General features: G+C 40.4%; 2 pseudogenes; both read left to right on the top strand.

Moving 5' to 3' along the window:
• Positions 1–5272: 5272 nt before the first annotated feature.
• On the top strand, positions 5273–5908 carry LOC102867379 (annotated as a pseudogene).
• A 2430-nt stretch (positions 5909–8338) lies between these two features.
• LOC102871842 lies at positions 8339–12089 on the top strand (annotated as a pseudogene).
• The last annotated feature ends 4254 nt before the right edge of the window (positions 12090–16343 follow it).

Genomic DNA, 16343 nt, shown 5'->3' with positions numbered 1-16343 from the left:
AGGAGAGACAGGTCTTTAGAGAGGAACATCATGCTGGGTAGAGTGGAGGGACAGCGCAGGAGGGGAAGACCCTCTATGAAGTGGATTGATTCAGTGACTGGGGTAATCGGGATGGGTGTGTCAAAGGCAATGAGATTGGCACAGGCTAGAGCACGGTTTAGGGCTGTTGTACATAGGGTCGCTATGAGTCGCAAACAACTCGAAGGCACATAACAACAACAACAAAAACTAGGTCTGGATTTATTTTCAATCAGATGTCTTAAGGAAGAGTTTCAACCTTTCATTCTATCATAAAAGAGCCTAATAGCTGTATTTTTGGAAACAAAGCATTTGCAAAAAGTTACATTTTATGAGAAAAATCCTTTTCACTAAAGCTTCTAATTAGAGACTCACAGTTCCTAAGCTCTGGTCAGAATCTATTAGCCAAAAAACAAAGAAATATCTATATGACTAACAGAATCAAAGTGCCAACAAAACAAGAAATAAGAAATTCAGAGTTTTAGATTGATACAAAATGGCATTTAAAATGTCAATCTCTTTGACTCTCAATAGTTACAAATTGCCACTTTTTCCTCAGAGCTAACCTCAGAGGGTCTCCCAAGAGACTTTGCACTGATTCCAGGTGTTACCATCTTGTTTAGTTGTAATCTTATTTAGCTATTTGGACCATTATGGCATTGATTATAATACATTAATTAATCAATCTTTGTGACAATAGTTTCTATTTATGGTTTGTTTTGTTGATAATAAGTGCTTTTGTTTCAGTCTAAAAGAATAATGTGTTCCATATCCAGGTAATGTAAAGCTTTCAAAGGATGTGTGTATAAAATTTTACATTTCTTATCAATTTTTTATGTGAATTGGATCTGACTGGTACAGGGGGAAATTGCCCCTCCTTTTCCAATGGAGCATCAGGTAGATTCTAACCTTTGGGATTGCAGCACAGCTTCTTGCCACTAGGCCACCAGACCTCCCTGTGAGTATAAAATTTTAAAGTTAAAATATTTATATTCCTCAATGACCCTTTGTCAATCTATCTCCTGAGCTTTTAACTTTCATAAACTTCCTAATACCATAAGCCCATCTCTCTAGACAAACTGAGTTTCTGGACACAGCTTCAGTTTTTTTGTAACTTTGTTTCTCTGTAACAGAAATATCTGTACTTCTGACTCAGGATGCTCAAATTATACAGCAATTTAAACCTAAACCAAGCCTGCTGTTGTCCAGTGGAGGAGACTGCCCATCATTCTCCCTCAGAGTAACTGATGGGTTTGAACTGCAGATCATTACACATTATAACACTAGGGCTCCTTCCTGACCTTTAGAGTTCCTATAAAACAATATCTCTTCGAAAAGTTCTCCCTGTTTGGCCCAGGTTGAAATAGTATCTCCATCCTCAAAACTGTAGCACTATTTCTTGGTAATTTCCACACAGTATGTACAGCTTGCAACCCAGTGTGCAGATCTTATTTCCACCGCTGGGTCAAAAGCAATTGCAGGGCAAGGCTCATAGGTTAGCATCAATCCTACATATATCAAATACTCAGCTAGTATTAGTTAAATCAGAAATTAATCTCCAGTGGGGATCTTTAGGAGAATATTTCTTGCCTCCAAGAAGAGTCCAATTTACTAGATGAATCTTGTAAGAAATAAAATGTAGCTACTATATAACAGCATTCAACCAAGCTATATAGGAGCTCAAAGAAAAAGTAAAAATCAGTAATATTGAATCTGCCTTTATTTAAAATTTTGATATGCTGTTCATTATAGTTCTTTTCATCTATTTAGAATTCTCAACATTAAAATTTTGTTTATCTTGATGACTGAAGGGTTTTTATGCTCTATTATTTTTTTCATCTAGAGTGAATATCTCATTCACTCACTCCTGTTCCAGTCCTGTAATACTTTCAATGGTGTTACAGAGGTGAATGAGAACTTGAAGTTTCCAGAAAATTTGCCCATTCTCAGGGAAAAAAAAAAAAACAAAAAAAAAAGATAGTCTTTAAAACATTTAACTGAAAATAAATCTATATCCAGCAGGGAGTTAAGAAAAATAGAACATCTCCATGGCTCAACTTGTATGCAAACACTAAACATGCATATAAGCTGAACAGTAAGAGTAGGAGACACTCACTCCTTAGAACTAAGTAAAATTGAAAGGGAAGCATTTCACCACAGATAAAGCCAAAAGGCAGGAAGAGGTAGGTAGAAGGATTAATGTCAACAAGAATCAGAGGGAGGAAGTGAAAAAGAGTGCAGTTGTAGTGTGGGTTTTGTAACAAATATTCAAATGCACCGGTTGCTCCAGGGGATAAAGATAGGCAACCTCATTTAGAGCAATAAACTGCCTCTGAAAACCCACTGGAGGGTCAGCATTGGATCAGTTCAATAATATATAATAACAATATTGTAATAAATGTCATAAAACTAGTTAGTTGAACTTTATTTCATTCATATTACAATCATTTCTTTCAAAAAAATAAAAAGGCAGCAGTATTTCTATTTGGAGATATCGATTTCTGGTTCTGGCATGAGCAGAATATAATCTTATTAACAACCTATGGTATTTGTCCATTTGAATCTGCTAAGTAACTATTTAAGGACTTTAGGACAAGTAGCTGAAATGTTATAAATTTACTTTTAATATGAGAAAAATATCAATCATTTTGTTATAGACTTTTTAATTTTATTTCTACAACAGTGAAGGGTTAATAAATTCTTTTTCTGAAAAAATAGAATAGAATAAAGCCTTTGTGGAAGAACACGGAAAGGAATTAGGTAGATACCAAATTCTCAGGTAAGCATTTTACTATAAAGATAAGCTAGAGTGTTAAATAAGCAAATATAAGTAAAAGCCCAAACTGGCAAGCCCTTTGCCAACAGAGAAGAAAGAGAGAAAAAGTTGGAATTGCTGAATGCAAAGGCTACAAAAATATGCAGGAACAGAGCAAAACTTCTTCATCAGAACCGTGCAAAACTTGTTCATCGGACTGTGATACTTTCCTTCCAGGTCACGCCAGACACTAGGTTGAGACTGTGGTTATACTGCCCTCTTCAGGACTGGTCCACAAATCCAGGCAGGTCTGGATGAATATGTGGCATCAATCATTAAATATTGCAACTAGTGTAAGCAGAGTTCTCCTGCCTACCTCACCACAAGATACAGAGGTTCTGGCCACTCCAAGGAGGGTTTGATGAAAGAAAATGGGAGGATAGAGGTGGTCGGAGCCTGAGCCATCAAACCAAGGTTGGATGGGGGAAGGGGATGGGAGGTACTGGAGGAACAAGGAGAAGGAACTCAGCTGGTGGCTGGCAGATTGGGGGGAGGGTGGAAAATACAACACAAGCATCAAAGTGGTCACCTAGAAGCGACACCTGATGTGTTCCCTGAATATTCTCATCAGCTCTTTGGGGAAAAACATTTTTCTGTCAAATATTGCTCAACCATTGATTGAGCACACAACACAGACTAGAAAGGAGGGTTGGCCATCCACTTCCAAAATAACAGGCTTTTGAAAACCCTATGTGTAATAGAGCACACTTAAATTAGATTAGCAGATATGGCACCAGAGGCTGAGCCTTCATACTAGGAACAAAAAAGGAGGAGAAGCAGTTGTAAACAGACACTAGGAATTGGAATAAAAAATGAGAGAAGCATGAACATAAAAAAAAATTTGGAGATTGAGTAAGAAATTGTTGCTGCTGTTATGTGTCATGGAGTCACCTGCGACTCATAGTGATCCTATGTACAATAGCCCTAAGCCCTGCTCTATCCTGTGCCAATCTTATTGTCTCTGACACACCTACCTCCATTACCCCAGTCTCTGGATCAACCCGTATCATCGAGGGTCTTCCTCTCCTGAACTGTCCCTCCATACTCCCAAGCATGACATCCCTCTCCAAGGACTGGTACTGCCTAGCAACATGTCCAAAATACATTAGACAAAGCTTCAGAATTCTTGCCTCCAAGGGAGCTCTGGCGGCCTAGTGGCAAGAACCTGCACTGCAATTCTAGAGGTATGCAGTTCAAATCCACCAGATGCTTTGCTGGAGATGGAGGGTAATCTCCTCCTGTACCAGTCAGATCCAATTTGATGATACACACACAATATAATAAAATTTAAAAAATGGGAAAAAAATTCTTGCCTCCAAGGAGCTTCCTGATTTAACCCTCTCCAGGGTGAACTTGTTCATTTTCTTAGCAGTCCATGGTATATTCAATACTCTTCTCCAATACCACAGCTCAAAGGCATCAATTCTCCTATTCTTCCTAGTCATTTTCCAGCTCTCTGACACATAGCAAGTGATTGCAAAGACCATGGCCTATTTCAGATGTACTTTAGTCTCCAGAGTGACATGAAAAGAATAAATATTGAAATACTAGGCATAGGAGAAATTAAATGGATTGGCATGGGAAATTTTAAGTCAGATAATTATATAATCTACTATGCTCAAAATTAAAAGGTGACAAAATATGGGGTCACATTCATAGTTAAAAAGACCATTTCTAGAGCCATCTTGAAATACGATGTTGTGAGTGACAGGATAATATCTATATGCATACAAGGAAGACCTGTTAATACCACTATCATTCATATTTGTGCACCAACACCCAGAGCTAAAGTGAAGTAAGTATAAAGACTTCTACCAAATGTTGCAATTGAAAATTGATCAAACATGCAATTTATGTATTATGCATTAGTGATATTGAGTGACTGGTATTCAGAAGTTGGGGAAAAGGAAGAAAGATCGGTAGTCAGGAAACATAAACTTGGTGATAGAAATGAGACCGGAGACAAAAATGATAGAACTCTGTACAATCATTTATTCATTGTGAATAAGAACACAAGTGACAGCTATACACATGAACCTTACCTAAGAACCTACACAGAAATCAGATTCATTATAACATTAACAAAAATCATTGGAGAAGTCAATATCAGCTGTGAAAACTCTGCCAGGTGCTGATCATGGAACAGTCTATCAATTACTCATGTACAAGTTCAAACTGAAGGTTAAAAAAAATAATATCAAATCCACAAGAACCTTGTATCTGTACCTCCTGAATTTAAAAACCATCTCAGAACAGGTCTGAGGCCTTGAAAACTAATGAGCAAAAATAAGATGAACTGTGGAGAAATATCAAGAATATCATCCATGAAGACTATAAAAGATCGCCCCTCCATTTTGAGCTTCCTCCTGAAACAGGCATGGGTCATGCTCTTGCTTTCTCTCTTTCTGCTGCCATCTTGGTTCTGCGTTCCCCACAAAAATGCCCAGTAACGCCACAGAAACCATCCCTGCTACAGAGCAGAATTGCCACAGCCTCAGGCTGAGACAGGGTCAGGAACAGAACCTGACAGTGATGAATCAGCACCAGAGCTTGAGGAACAGGATTTCACAGAGGCAACCAAACAAGCGCAGCTGGCAGCAGCAGCTGAAACTGATGAAGAACCAGTCAGTAAAGCAAAAGAGAAAGAGTGAAAAGAAGACGAGGAGGGTGATGTGCAAACTGGGACATGGCAAGTCCCAGGGGTTACTTGAGTCACCATCCGAAAATCTAAGAATATCCTCTTTGTCATCACAAAACCAGAGGTTTATAAGAGTCCGGCTTCAGATATCTACATAGTTTTTGGTGAAACCAAGATTGAGGACTTAGCAAGCATAGCTAGCAGCTGCTGAGAAATTCAAAGTTCAAGGTGAAGCTGTCTCAAACATTCAAGAAAACACACAAACTCCAACTGTTCAAGAAGAGAATGAAGAGGAAGAGGTTGATGAAAGAGGCGTCGAAGTTAAGGACATAGACTTAGTGATGTCACAAGCAAATGTGTCCAGAGCAAAGGCGGTCTGAGCCCTGAAGAACAATAGTAATGATATTGTAAACGCTATTGTGGAATTAACAATGTAGCCATCAGGAAAATGAGGACTTTTTTTGGTGTTTCAAAAGAGTAACTGCTGTTGGGTTTGATATTTATACTGTTTCTATCATTAATTAATAAAGTTATGGGGTCTTGTTGGATGGGAAATAAAGAATGTAAAAGATCATCACAAAGGCAAATGAGGAAGAAAGGATCAAAATCAATGTCAGAAGAGACTCGAAATATTGTACAAGAGCACTGAGAAGCCAAAGCAAAGAAAAGAAATCAAGAGGTTTGGAAGCTAAGTAGACTATTTCAAAGGGCAGCTTGGTTCAAAATTGGAAAGGTATGTGCCAGGAATTTGTCCTACCTCCATAACTTTTCAATCTATATGCAGAACAGATTATCCAGGAGGTAGGGCTCTATGAGGAGAAATGTGGCATCAGGATTGGAGGAAGACTCATCAACAACCAAAATTATGATGATGATACAACCCTGCTTGCTGAAAGCAAGAAGGATCTAAAGCATTTGTTGCAGAAGTTCAAGGACTGTAGGCTTCAGTATGAATTGAAGCTCATCACTTGGTCAATTGGCAGCATCATGATAGATGGTGAAGAGAGTGAGATTGTTAACAAATTTAGTTTGTTTGACTCAACAAATAACATATTTGGTACCAGCAGCTAAGAAACTAAAAGACGAATTGCATTAGAAAGTCTACTGCCAGAGACCTCTCCACAGTAGAACAACAAGAAGAGCAATGATGCCAGTCTGGAGACTAAAGTGTACCTGATCCAGGCCATAGTCTTTGCAATTATTTGCTATACATCAGAAAGCTGGACAATGACTAGGTATGATAGAAGGAGAATTGATGCCTTTGAACTGTGATGCTGGAGAAGAGTATTTAATATATTGTGTTAGGAGAACAAACAGGTTCATCCTAAGAGGGTGAGACCAGGCTGCTCCAACTTGAACTCCCAGGACATTGATCTCTGACATAGGAAACATAAAGTGTTGAAATGCCTTATGTATCATAAACCCCTAGCCACTGCTTCTGTTTCTAATTCATGGTAAACCTCAAGGACAAAGTAAAATTATCCCACAGGGTTCCCAAAGCGATAATCTTTATCAGAGCAGGCTGTTTCATCTTTCTCCTTGTATATCTGAGCAACAGTTTTTCAGTGTTTGTCCAAATCACCACCAGGGTTCCTTTGACATGTTTGGAGCATCTGGCTACTATTTATTTTTCTCTTTAACACCCTCCCTTTTCCCATGGGAAAGGGTTGACATCAAGTTCAAGTTAACCAATTTACTACTTAAGTTTGATTGATCAGTTTCTTTAAAACAAAATAACCAACAACTTCAGCTATTGGTCACAACCTTGTTGAAGATGAATCAATTAGCTTTTTCCTGGGAACTAGAAATTAGGAGTGAAAGATGCTTGTCAGTCTCTATTGGACTTTTGAACTGTTGTTAAGTGTCACTGTATAAGCTCTCACTTATGGTGATCCTATGTACAACAGAGTAAAAGACTACCCAGTCCTGCTCCATCCTCAGAATTACTGCCACACTTGAACCCATGTTGCTGCCTCTGTATCAACCCATCTGGCTGAGCATCTTCTTCCTTTTTTTGATGCCCTACTTTATCAAGCATTTCTTTCTTTCTCCAGGGGACCTCTTGAACTACAATTCCAGAAAAGAGAGATGAACAAGATAGAATACAAAGAAGAACAGAGAAAAACAATAACATGACCTGAAAGAGCCAAAGGTAAATATCATGTACTCTCTTCCTAGTTCCTGATTCCAGTCCATCCAGTCTCTCAACACTTTTTGCCTTTGGCTGTAAGACATAGCTTCACTTCTTAAAATAATTCTTAAGTAGTGCAAGTGATTAAGCATGCAACCACTATCCAAAAGGTTGATGGCTCAAGCCTACTCAGAGTTACCTCTAAAGTAATGCCTGATAATCTCTTACAAAAATGTCACAGTGCTAAAGTGCTTTAGATTATAGTTCTATTTTTCACACAGGGTCCTCATGAATCAGAATCAACCTATAGGCAAATAATGACAAGAACGACTAGAAACAAGTTTCTATTACTGATAAAAAAGAAAAGATTACAGAGTAAAGCAAGATTAAGCTTAATTAAGTTTAACATCCATTCTCAGATCTATTTAATTTCATACTATTTTTTACTATTTTTCAATGAATAATCTGTGTTTTCTTCACCTTTACAAATGTTTTACCAGAAAAATACACAGATATATCAGATAATTAGACTGAAAATGGCCATATTGCTTTTGTAGCAATGTTTCTAATGTTTTCCGTGTCATGCTTTAGATAGAAAGTGAAAAATAGCATTTTTATGGCACACTGGGGTAAATGGACAGGATGCATAAGGTTATAGGCTTAGAACCAACCCAGATGTCCAAGGACTGAGAGGATCAATATCAAGCACAACCATGATAATCTGCAGTGCACCGATATGTCTCACTACACTGGTTAGAGAGCTCTTAATAGGCCCATCCTGCCTAATTGGAAACTGACTTCTGAAGAGCTTACAATTAAACTGCATATACAGTACCAACCTACCAGGTCTTGAGGAAATTTAAAAATAAAATAAAGAACTTTCTGGATGAAATCTCCAAGAGAATTTATAGTTTAAAACTGACAGTAACTTTGGCTCTAACAAGTAATAGTGAAGGATAAAAATTTAGAGTCTAAAAATCATCAATGTCTAATTAAAGATCATTCGAGAGGCTGGACTTTATGAGGAGTAATGTGGCATCAGAATTGGAGGTAGACTCATCAATAATCCCTACATCGTGCAAATGACAGAACCTTACTTGCTGAAACTGAGGAGGGCTTGAAGCATTTGTTGCAAAGTCAAGGTTTGTAGTTTGCAATGTGAATTGAAGCTCGACATCAAGAAAACAAAGATTCTTACCACTGGGCGTTAACAATTTCAGCTTGCTCAGGCCACAATCAACAGTCTTGGCACCAGCACTCAAGAAATCAAAAGACTAATTGCATTAAGAAAATCTGCTGTCAGGGACCTATCCAGAGAGTGGAAGAGTAAGGATGTCAGTCTAGAGAGTAAGGTGCACCTGATCCAGGTCATGATCTTCACAATTACTGCCAACCTGCTCTTTGAAGGCAAGGATTTTCAGATTCCATTTCACATACTTTGAGCATGTAGCCAGGAGGGACAAGTCTCTGGAGAAGGATATCTTTGGAAGGGTCGAGGGACAGTAATGAAGAGGCACACCCTAGATGAGATGGATTGACACAATAACTGGCATAATAAGGATAGGTGTGTCAAAGATAGTGAGATTGGCTCAGGAGAACATAGGATACAGAGTTATTGTGCATAGGGCTGCTGTGAGTCATAGTCAACTTAAAGACATATAACAGCAACAACAACTATAGAGGTTGTTGTTTTTGTTGTTGTGTGCTATCTAATTGGAACCAACCCATAATCTGAGGGAGTAAATTACATGAGAGGAGATTGCCTATCTTTCTCCCATGGAGCAGCTTGTAGATTTGAACCAGGTACCTAATTAAAGAGAGTAGGGCAAGCAAATCCAATTGTGTCTCCCTTGCCTCTTGGAATGACTCTTCAAAAAAAAAAAAAAAGACAAGAGAATAAAAAGGCTTATTCTTCAGGATAAAGAGAACAGTATAAGATTAATCAGTAGTAGAAATTTCAAAAAATGTATTGAGTGTATAAAGTACATGGATCATTGTGATTGACCAAACACGGGTGAAGAGGCCTCTGCAGAGGTGGTTGGTCATGAGACATGAATAAATTCACCTTGAAGAACTCTAAGATGCTAAGAACTTAAGAACTGATACCAGTGAAAGTAGAAGTCATATGCAGGCTAAACACAGGTATTGTAAACACAGTCTATAGTCTACAGTCTAGTCCCATCCCTCTACATACTACTTTTACTACATACTACTTCTCTCCCTTGCCTTATTTAGCTGGAAAAAGCTATTACTATGCTGGCAGGGTATCTAAACTCATTGCCTTCAAGTCAGTTCTAACTTACGGCATTGAGTCACCATGGCTACCCATCCTTCTGCCCTGAAGACGCTGGTAGACTTGAACCACCACTGTCAGTTCACAACAGAACATGTGATAAGCTGTGCTATCAGAGCTCTTTATGTTGGCAGGATGACAGAGGTTAATTCTTTGGAAAATGTGAACCAGAAAGACTCTATATTTGGTTTCAGATTATTTCAGCTACAGCTGAAAGCAAAGGTGAGTTGTCTTCTCTTATGTTGTTTGGTGGTGGTGGTGGTGGTTTTTGTTGTTGTTGTGTGCCATCAAACCGCTTGCAACTCATGTGTACAATAGGTTTGAACCCTGCTCTCTCTTCAGCCAACCTTATTGTCTCTGGCACACATATCCCTATTACCCCAGTCACTCAGTCAATCCATCTCATCAAGGGTCTTTCTCTCTACGCTGTCCATACATCCCTCTAAGCATGATGTCCTTCTCCCAATACAGGTCCAACCTTGCAACATACCCAAAGTATGCCAGACAGAAGAGCTTCAGAATCTTTTTCTCCAGGGAGCAACAGATAAGCTTCTCAAAATACTTGCAATCAACTGATTGAGAAGTTGGACATCAAGCTGGACAGTGAAGACAAGGACAAAGAGGGCAAGCCCCTCCTGAAGGCTGTGATGCGCTGCTGGCTGCCCGCTGGGGATGCCCTGCTGCAGATGATCACCATCCACCTGCCCTTGCCTGTGACAGCCCAGAAGTACCGCTGTGAGCTGCTCTACGAGGGGCCCCCCGAAGATGAGGCCGCCATGGGTATTAAAAGCTGTGACCCTAAAGGTCCCCTGATGATGTACATTTCCAAAATGGTGCCAACCTCAGACAAAGGTCGCTTCTATGTTTTCTCTGGGTTTGTGCCCACTGGCCTGAAGGTCAGGATCATGGGGCCCAACTACACCCCTGGGAAGAAGGAAGACCTGTATCTGAAGCCGATCCAGAGGACCATCTTGATGATGGGCCGCTATGTGGAGCCCATTGAGGACGTGCCATGTGGGAACATTGTGGGTCTGGTGGGTGTGGACCAGTTTCTGGTGAAGACTGGCACCATCACCACCTTCGAGCACGCCCACAACATGCGCGTCATGAAGTTCAGCGTCAGCCCTGTGGTCAGGGTCGCCGTGGAGGCCAAGAACCCTACCGACTTGCCCAAGCTGGTGGAGGGCCTGAAGCGGCTGGCCAAGTCGGATCCCATGGTGCAGTGCATCATTGAGGAGTCAGGCGAACACATCATTGCTGGAGCTGGGGAGCTGCACCTGGAGATCTGCCTGAAGGACCTGGAGGAGGACCACGCCTGCATCCCCATCAAGAAATCCGACCCAGTGGTCTCCTACCGCGAGACCGTCAGCGAGGAGTCCAGCGTGCTGTGCCTGTCCAAGTCCCCCAACAAGCACAACCGTCTGTACATGAAGGCACGGCCCTTCCCCGACGGCCTGGCTGAGGACATTGACAAGGGCGAGGTGTCCGCCCGGCAGGAGCTCAAGCAGCGGGCCCGCGACCTGGCTGAGAAGTACGAGTGGATGTGGCTGAGGCTCGTAAGATCTGGTGCTTCGGGCCCGACGGCACTGGCCCCAACATCCTCACTGACATCACCAAGGGTGTGCAGTACCTCAACGAGATCAAGGACAGCGTGGTGGCCGGCTTCCAGTGGGCCACCAAGGAGGGGGCACTGTGTGAGGAGAACATGAGGGGTGTGCCTTTTGATGTCCATGATGTGACCCTGCTTGCTGACGCCATCCACCGCGGGGGCGGCCAGATCATCCCAACGGCCCGGCGCTGCCTCTACGCCAGCGTGCTGACTGCCCAGCCCCGCCTCATGGAGCCCATCTACCTGGTGGAGATTCAGTGTCCTGAGCAAGTGGTCGGTGGTATCTACGGTGTCCTGAACAGGAAGCGAGGGCATGTCTTTGAGGAGTCCCAGGTGGCTAGCACCCCCATGTTTGTTGTGAAGGCCTACTTACCTGTCAACGAGTCCTTTGGCTTCAGAGCAGACCTGAGGTCCAACACTGGTGGCCAGGCCTTCCCGCAGTGCGTGTTCGACCACTGGCAGATCCTGCCCGGCGACCCCTTCGACAACACCAGCGGCCCCAGCCAGGTGGTGGCTGAGACGCGCAAGCGCAAAGGCCTGAAGGACGGCATCCCAGTCCTGGACAACTTCCTGGACAAACTGTAGGTGGCCCTCCTGCGGCAGCCGGCAGCCATGGGGGACTCGGCCAGCGAGCCAATAGCAACCCGTCCTCGCATTCCCACACCTGGAGATGTCCCTGCCTGCCGGGCCTGCTCAGTGCCATCACTCACCTCCACTCACAGCACGTCGCCCGGTATTTATTCAAGATTGAAGAGGAGAGTGGCCTTGTCCAAGGACTCATTCGGCTGGTGGGGGGAGGTGGGTGAGACACCTGACATTTGGCCTTGTTTGGAAGGAAACACAAATGTCCAAAAATTTTAAGAATTAGTGCATTAAGAGGTTTATTTGGGTGAGTGGCCCTTAGTGGACTCCCTGCCCCTTCCTGAGGAGGGGCCGGGGACAGGGTAGGCATTTCTCTCTGGACAGAAACTAGAAGGCAAGAAGTGGTGTGTGGTGTCACCGAGCACGGCCCGCTGTCGGTGCCACGGGAGTAATAAATTGGCATGGTGGTGACCAAAAAAAAAAAAAAAACAAAAAAAAAAACCCAAAACAAAACTTGCAATCAAGCTAATATTCTACCATCACCAGATAGACAAGTTTTTCTTTGAAGAAATTTATCAACTCAAAGCAAAAACATACAGATATGTGGGATGGCTAACATATATATGATGAAATAAATACTCAAAACCACTGGCAATAAGTAAGATACAAATCAAAACCACAATGAGATAGCGTCTCCTCCTAGTAACAGTGGCAAAGTTTAACATGACAGTAAGCAATAAATGTTGGAAGAGGATTGGAACTCTCATACTCTGTTAGTGGAATTGTAAAATGGTACAACCACTCTGGAAGGCAGTTTGGTATTTCCTCAAAGAGTTGAAAGCAGAAATTCCATATGATCTAGCTATTCCATTGCTTTCAATATACCCCAAGTAAAATAGAACTGAGACACAAATGGAGATTTGTACACCTATGTTCATAGCATTATTTACAATAACAAGAAAATGGAAACTCAAATATCCATCAACAAATAAATGAATTGAGAAATAATGGTACATTCACAGTGGAATACTATGCAGTACTAAGAAGCAATGATTTCATAAAATATTATATAACATGGAAGAATCTAGAAAGCATAATGCTAAGTGAACTAACTCAGTTTCATAAAGTCAAATAAGACCATTATTATAAAAATTAAAGGTGAACTAATAAGATGCTTATAAAAGTCCAAAGGGGGAAGGAGGGAGGTCTAAGTGTGGAGGAGATGAATCATTAGGATAACACAGTTTTTGGGTGGAGAGAGGGGGATGAAGGAAGTAGGAAAGATCCGATGGGAACCTGAAAAGATGGAATAATAGTAGGCATAGATCAATGGTGATTAATTTTATAAAATACAACATTTGTTAAAAAGGCTGTTGTTTTCCCACTTAACTGATTTCATCTCCTTATCAAAAATCAGTTGGCCATAGGTAGATGGGCTGTTTTTTTGATTCTCAATTCTATGCCATTGATCTATGTGTCTGTCATTGTAACCATGCTGTCTTCACCACCACCACAGCGGTGTAGTAGGATTTGAAATCAGGGGGTGAGATGCCGCCGAGCTTGTTTCTCTTTTTAAGAAGTGCTTTGATTATTCTGGGCCTCTTTCCATTCCAAATGAAATTAGAGATTGCCTTTTCCATCGTTGAAGAATGGAACTGGTATTTGTATTGGGATTGTACTGAACGTGTAAATTGTCTTTGGTAGTATTGTCATTTTCACAAGCAATTCACTGCTGGGAATTTACCCTAAGGAAACCATAACTGCCATCCAAGCAGATATATGTACATCCATGTTTATTGCAGCTTTGTTCACAATAGCAAAGAGCTGGAAACAAGTGCTCATCAACAAATGAATTGATAGAGAAGCTCTGGTATAGTCACACAATGAAATACTATGCAGCACTGAAAAACAAGGAATTCATGATATATTATGCAAAATGTATGACCCAGGAGGACATGATGCTGAGTGAAATATCTCAGTCACAAAAAGACAAATATTGCATAGGACCACTGTTGTAAAACAGGACTGACATCATGGTTGAGGGAAGACAGGAAAGGAGGAAAGGAATGATGTATATTGCATTGAAACAGATGAGGGAGAGAACTGTTTAAAAGGGATATATGAATGGGTATTCTTGTCATTACAGAAGTTCAGAGTGAAGGCTGCATAGTGGTGTGGACTTGGGGGGGGGACTGCATAACAATGAAAGAGTTTTTCTTTCTTTTTAAGGAGAAAAGTGAATTGGGGGGGTAGTGATAATAGTGCAACAATGAATGACTGGAAACCCTAAGTCTGTAAACTTTCATTAAAATTAATTTTAAAAAATTTTGAAAATAAAAATTACAACATATATGAATGATTGTATGAACACAATGTGAATGAAGAAATGTGTAAAACACAATGTATATGAATAAAACAGCGTGAACAAATTTTTATGCAAACCATATCAAATGTAAAAAATTATTTCACCATAAATAATGCAGATCATAATCACCTATCCAGCTACCCAATCATGCAGTTTCCAAACATTTCCTTAGCGTTACATTCTCAAATAACCATAGCAAAGGATTACTACACATTTTAAAAAGTTCTCCAAATAAAAGAGAAATATCAAAACAGAAACAATAGAGGAATGTATAGAATATGTGATTAATTTTATAAAATACAACATTTGTTAAAAAGGCTGTTGTTTTCCCACTTAACTGATTTCATCTCCTTGACAAAAATCAGTTGGCCATAGGTAGATGGGCTGTTTTTTGATTCTCAAGTCTATGCCATTGATCTATGTGTCTGTCATTGTAACCATGCTGTCTTCACCAGCATCATGTCCTCCTGGGTCATCCATTTTGCATAATATATCATTAACTCCTTGTTTTTCAATGCTGCATAGTATTTCATTGTGTGACTATACCAGAGCTTCTCTATCAATTCATTTGTTTCAATTAGGTTATAATCAAAGGACTACAGTCATTATTAAATGTTGTTAAGTGCCATCGAGTCGCAGGCGACTCATAGCGACCCTATGCAGGAGAGTCCTCGATGCTTGGGTACCTTTCATCCTCTCTCCAGGTTCACAGGGTTTCTGGAGGCAAGCTATTATGGAAGTGGATGCCACTCCTCCTTCAAAGCCATTATTAAATAAAACATATTTAAAATACAGTATCAAGCCAAAGTATCAAAATCATCTGTGAAAAAAAAAGTTGTTTTACATAGGCAATAAATCAGGAAATTGTTTCTTCATGCTTCGTTTCTTAGGAATCTAAAGTGAATATAACTTATAAAGTGGTAATGGGTACCCATGGTGGACAGTATTGGCTGGAGCTTCCCGACTAAATCAAGCCTGGAAGCAGGAGCGTCATCCACTTCCAAAATGGCTTGCCTCCGGAAACTCTATGTATGAACAGTGCTCAGGCTGTTAGTTCATAGGGTTGCTATGAGTCATCTACGACTCGACGGCTCCAAACAACAACAACAACAACTCCATCATTAAATTATTTGACTTTTCATATTCATGCATTGCTTTGAAAAACACAGGAGAATAAAAACGAGCTATAATTTTAAACAATTCAAGGCATATTTGGGCCATTTACACATTGCTTAAAAAGAAACCTAGTTTAAAAAAGGAAAAAAGAGAAACAGCTCTGGTGTTATAACAGTTAAGTGGTAGGCTACTAACACAAAGGTTTTTCGCTCAAACACACCAAATGTTCTACAGGAGAAAAGATCTTAATATTAGCTTCCACAAATATTACAACCTATGAGGTTGCTCTTCACAACATTGTATTTCAGAATAGAACTTGAAATTGTCTTTTTAACTATGAATGCAACATCACTCTTTTGTTTTTCAACCCTGGTATAGTATACTATGTGATGGTCTGATTCAAAGTGTTCAAAGCCAACCCATCTCATCTCACTGATGCTTATAACATTGATGTTCATGTATATCACTTCATTTTTCACAACTTTTCATTTCCTAACGTTCATATTTCATATATTCCATGTTCAGCTATTATTTTGATTGCCTTCTTATTTGGATTCTACCTCTATTACTACATCTGTGTTTCTCTCTGTTGTTCATAGGGTTTTCCGAGGCCTGCAATTTAAAAAGTCAGAGGCCATCTGAATGTCGTCTTCGGTGAAGTGCCTGTTCATATCCTGTGCCCATTGTTCTATTGGATTATTTACCTTTATCTTGTTGGGGTGCTCAAGTATTTCATAAATTCTGGATATAAGTCCCTTATCTGATATGTTATTACC

This window comes from Elephantulus edwardii, unplaced genomic scaffold (assembly GCF_000299155.1).
Source record: "Elephantulus edwardii isolate Elephantulus edwardi_28Jun2011 unplaced genomic scaffold, EleEdw1.0 scaffold00229, whole genome shotgun sequence".
In the NCBI taxonomy this organism is placed as follows: Eukaryota; Metazoa; Chordata; class Mammalia; order Macroscelidea; family Macroscelididae; genus Elephantulus; species Elephantulus edwardii.
This window is presented reverse-complemented; position numbering and strand designations above follow the sequence as displayed.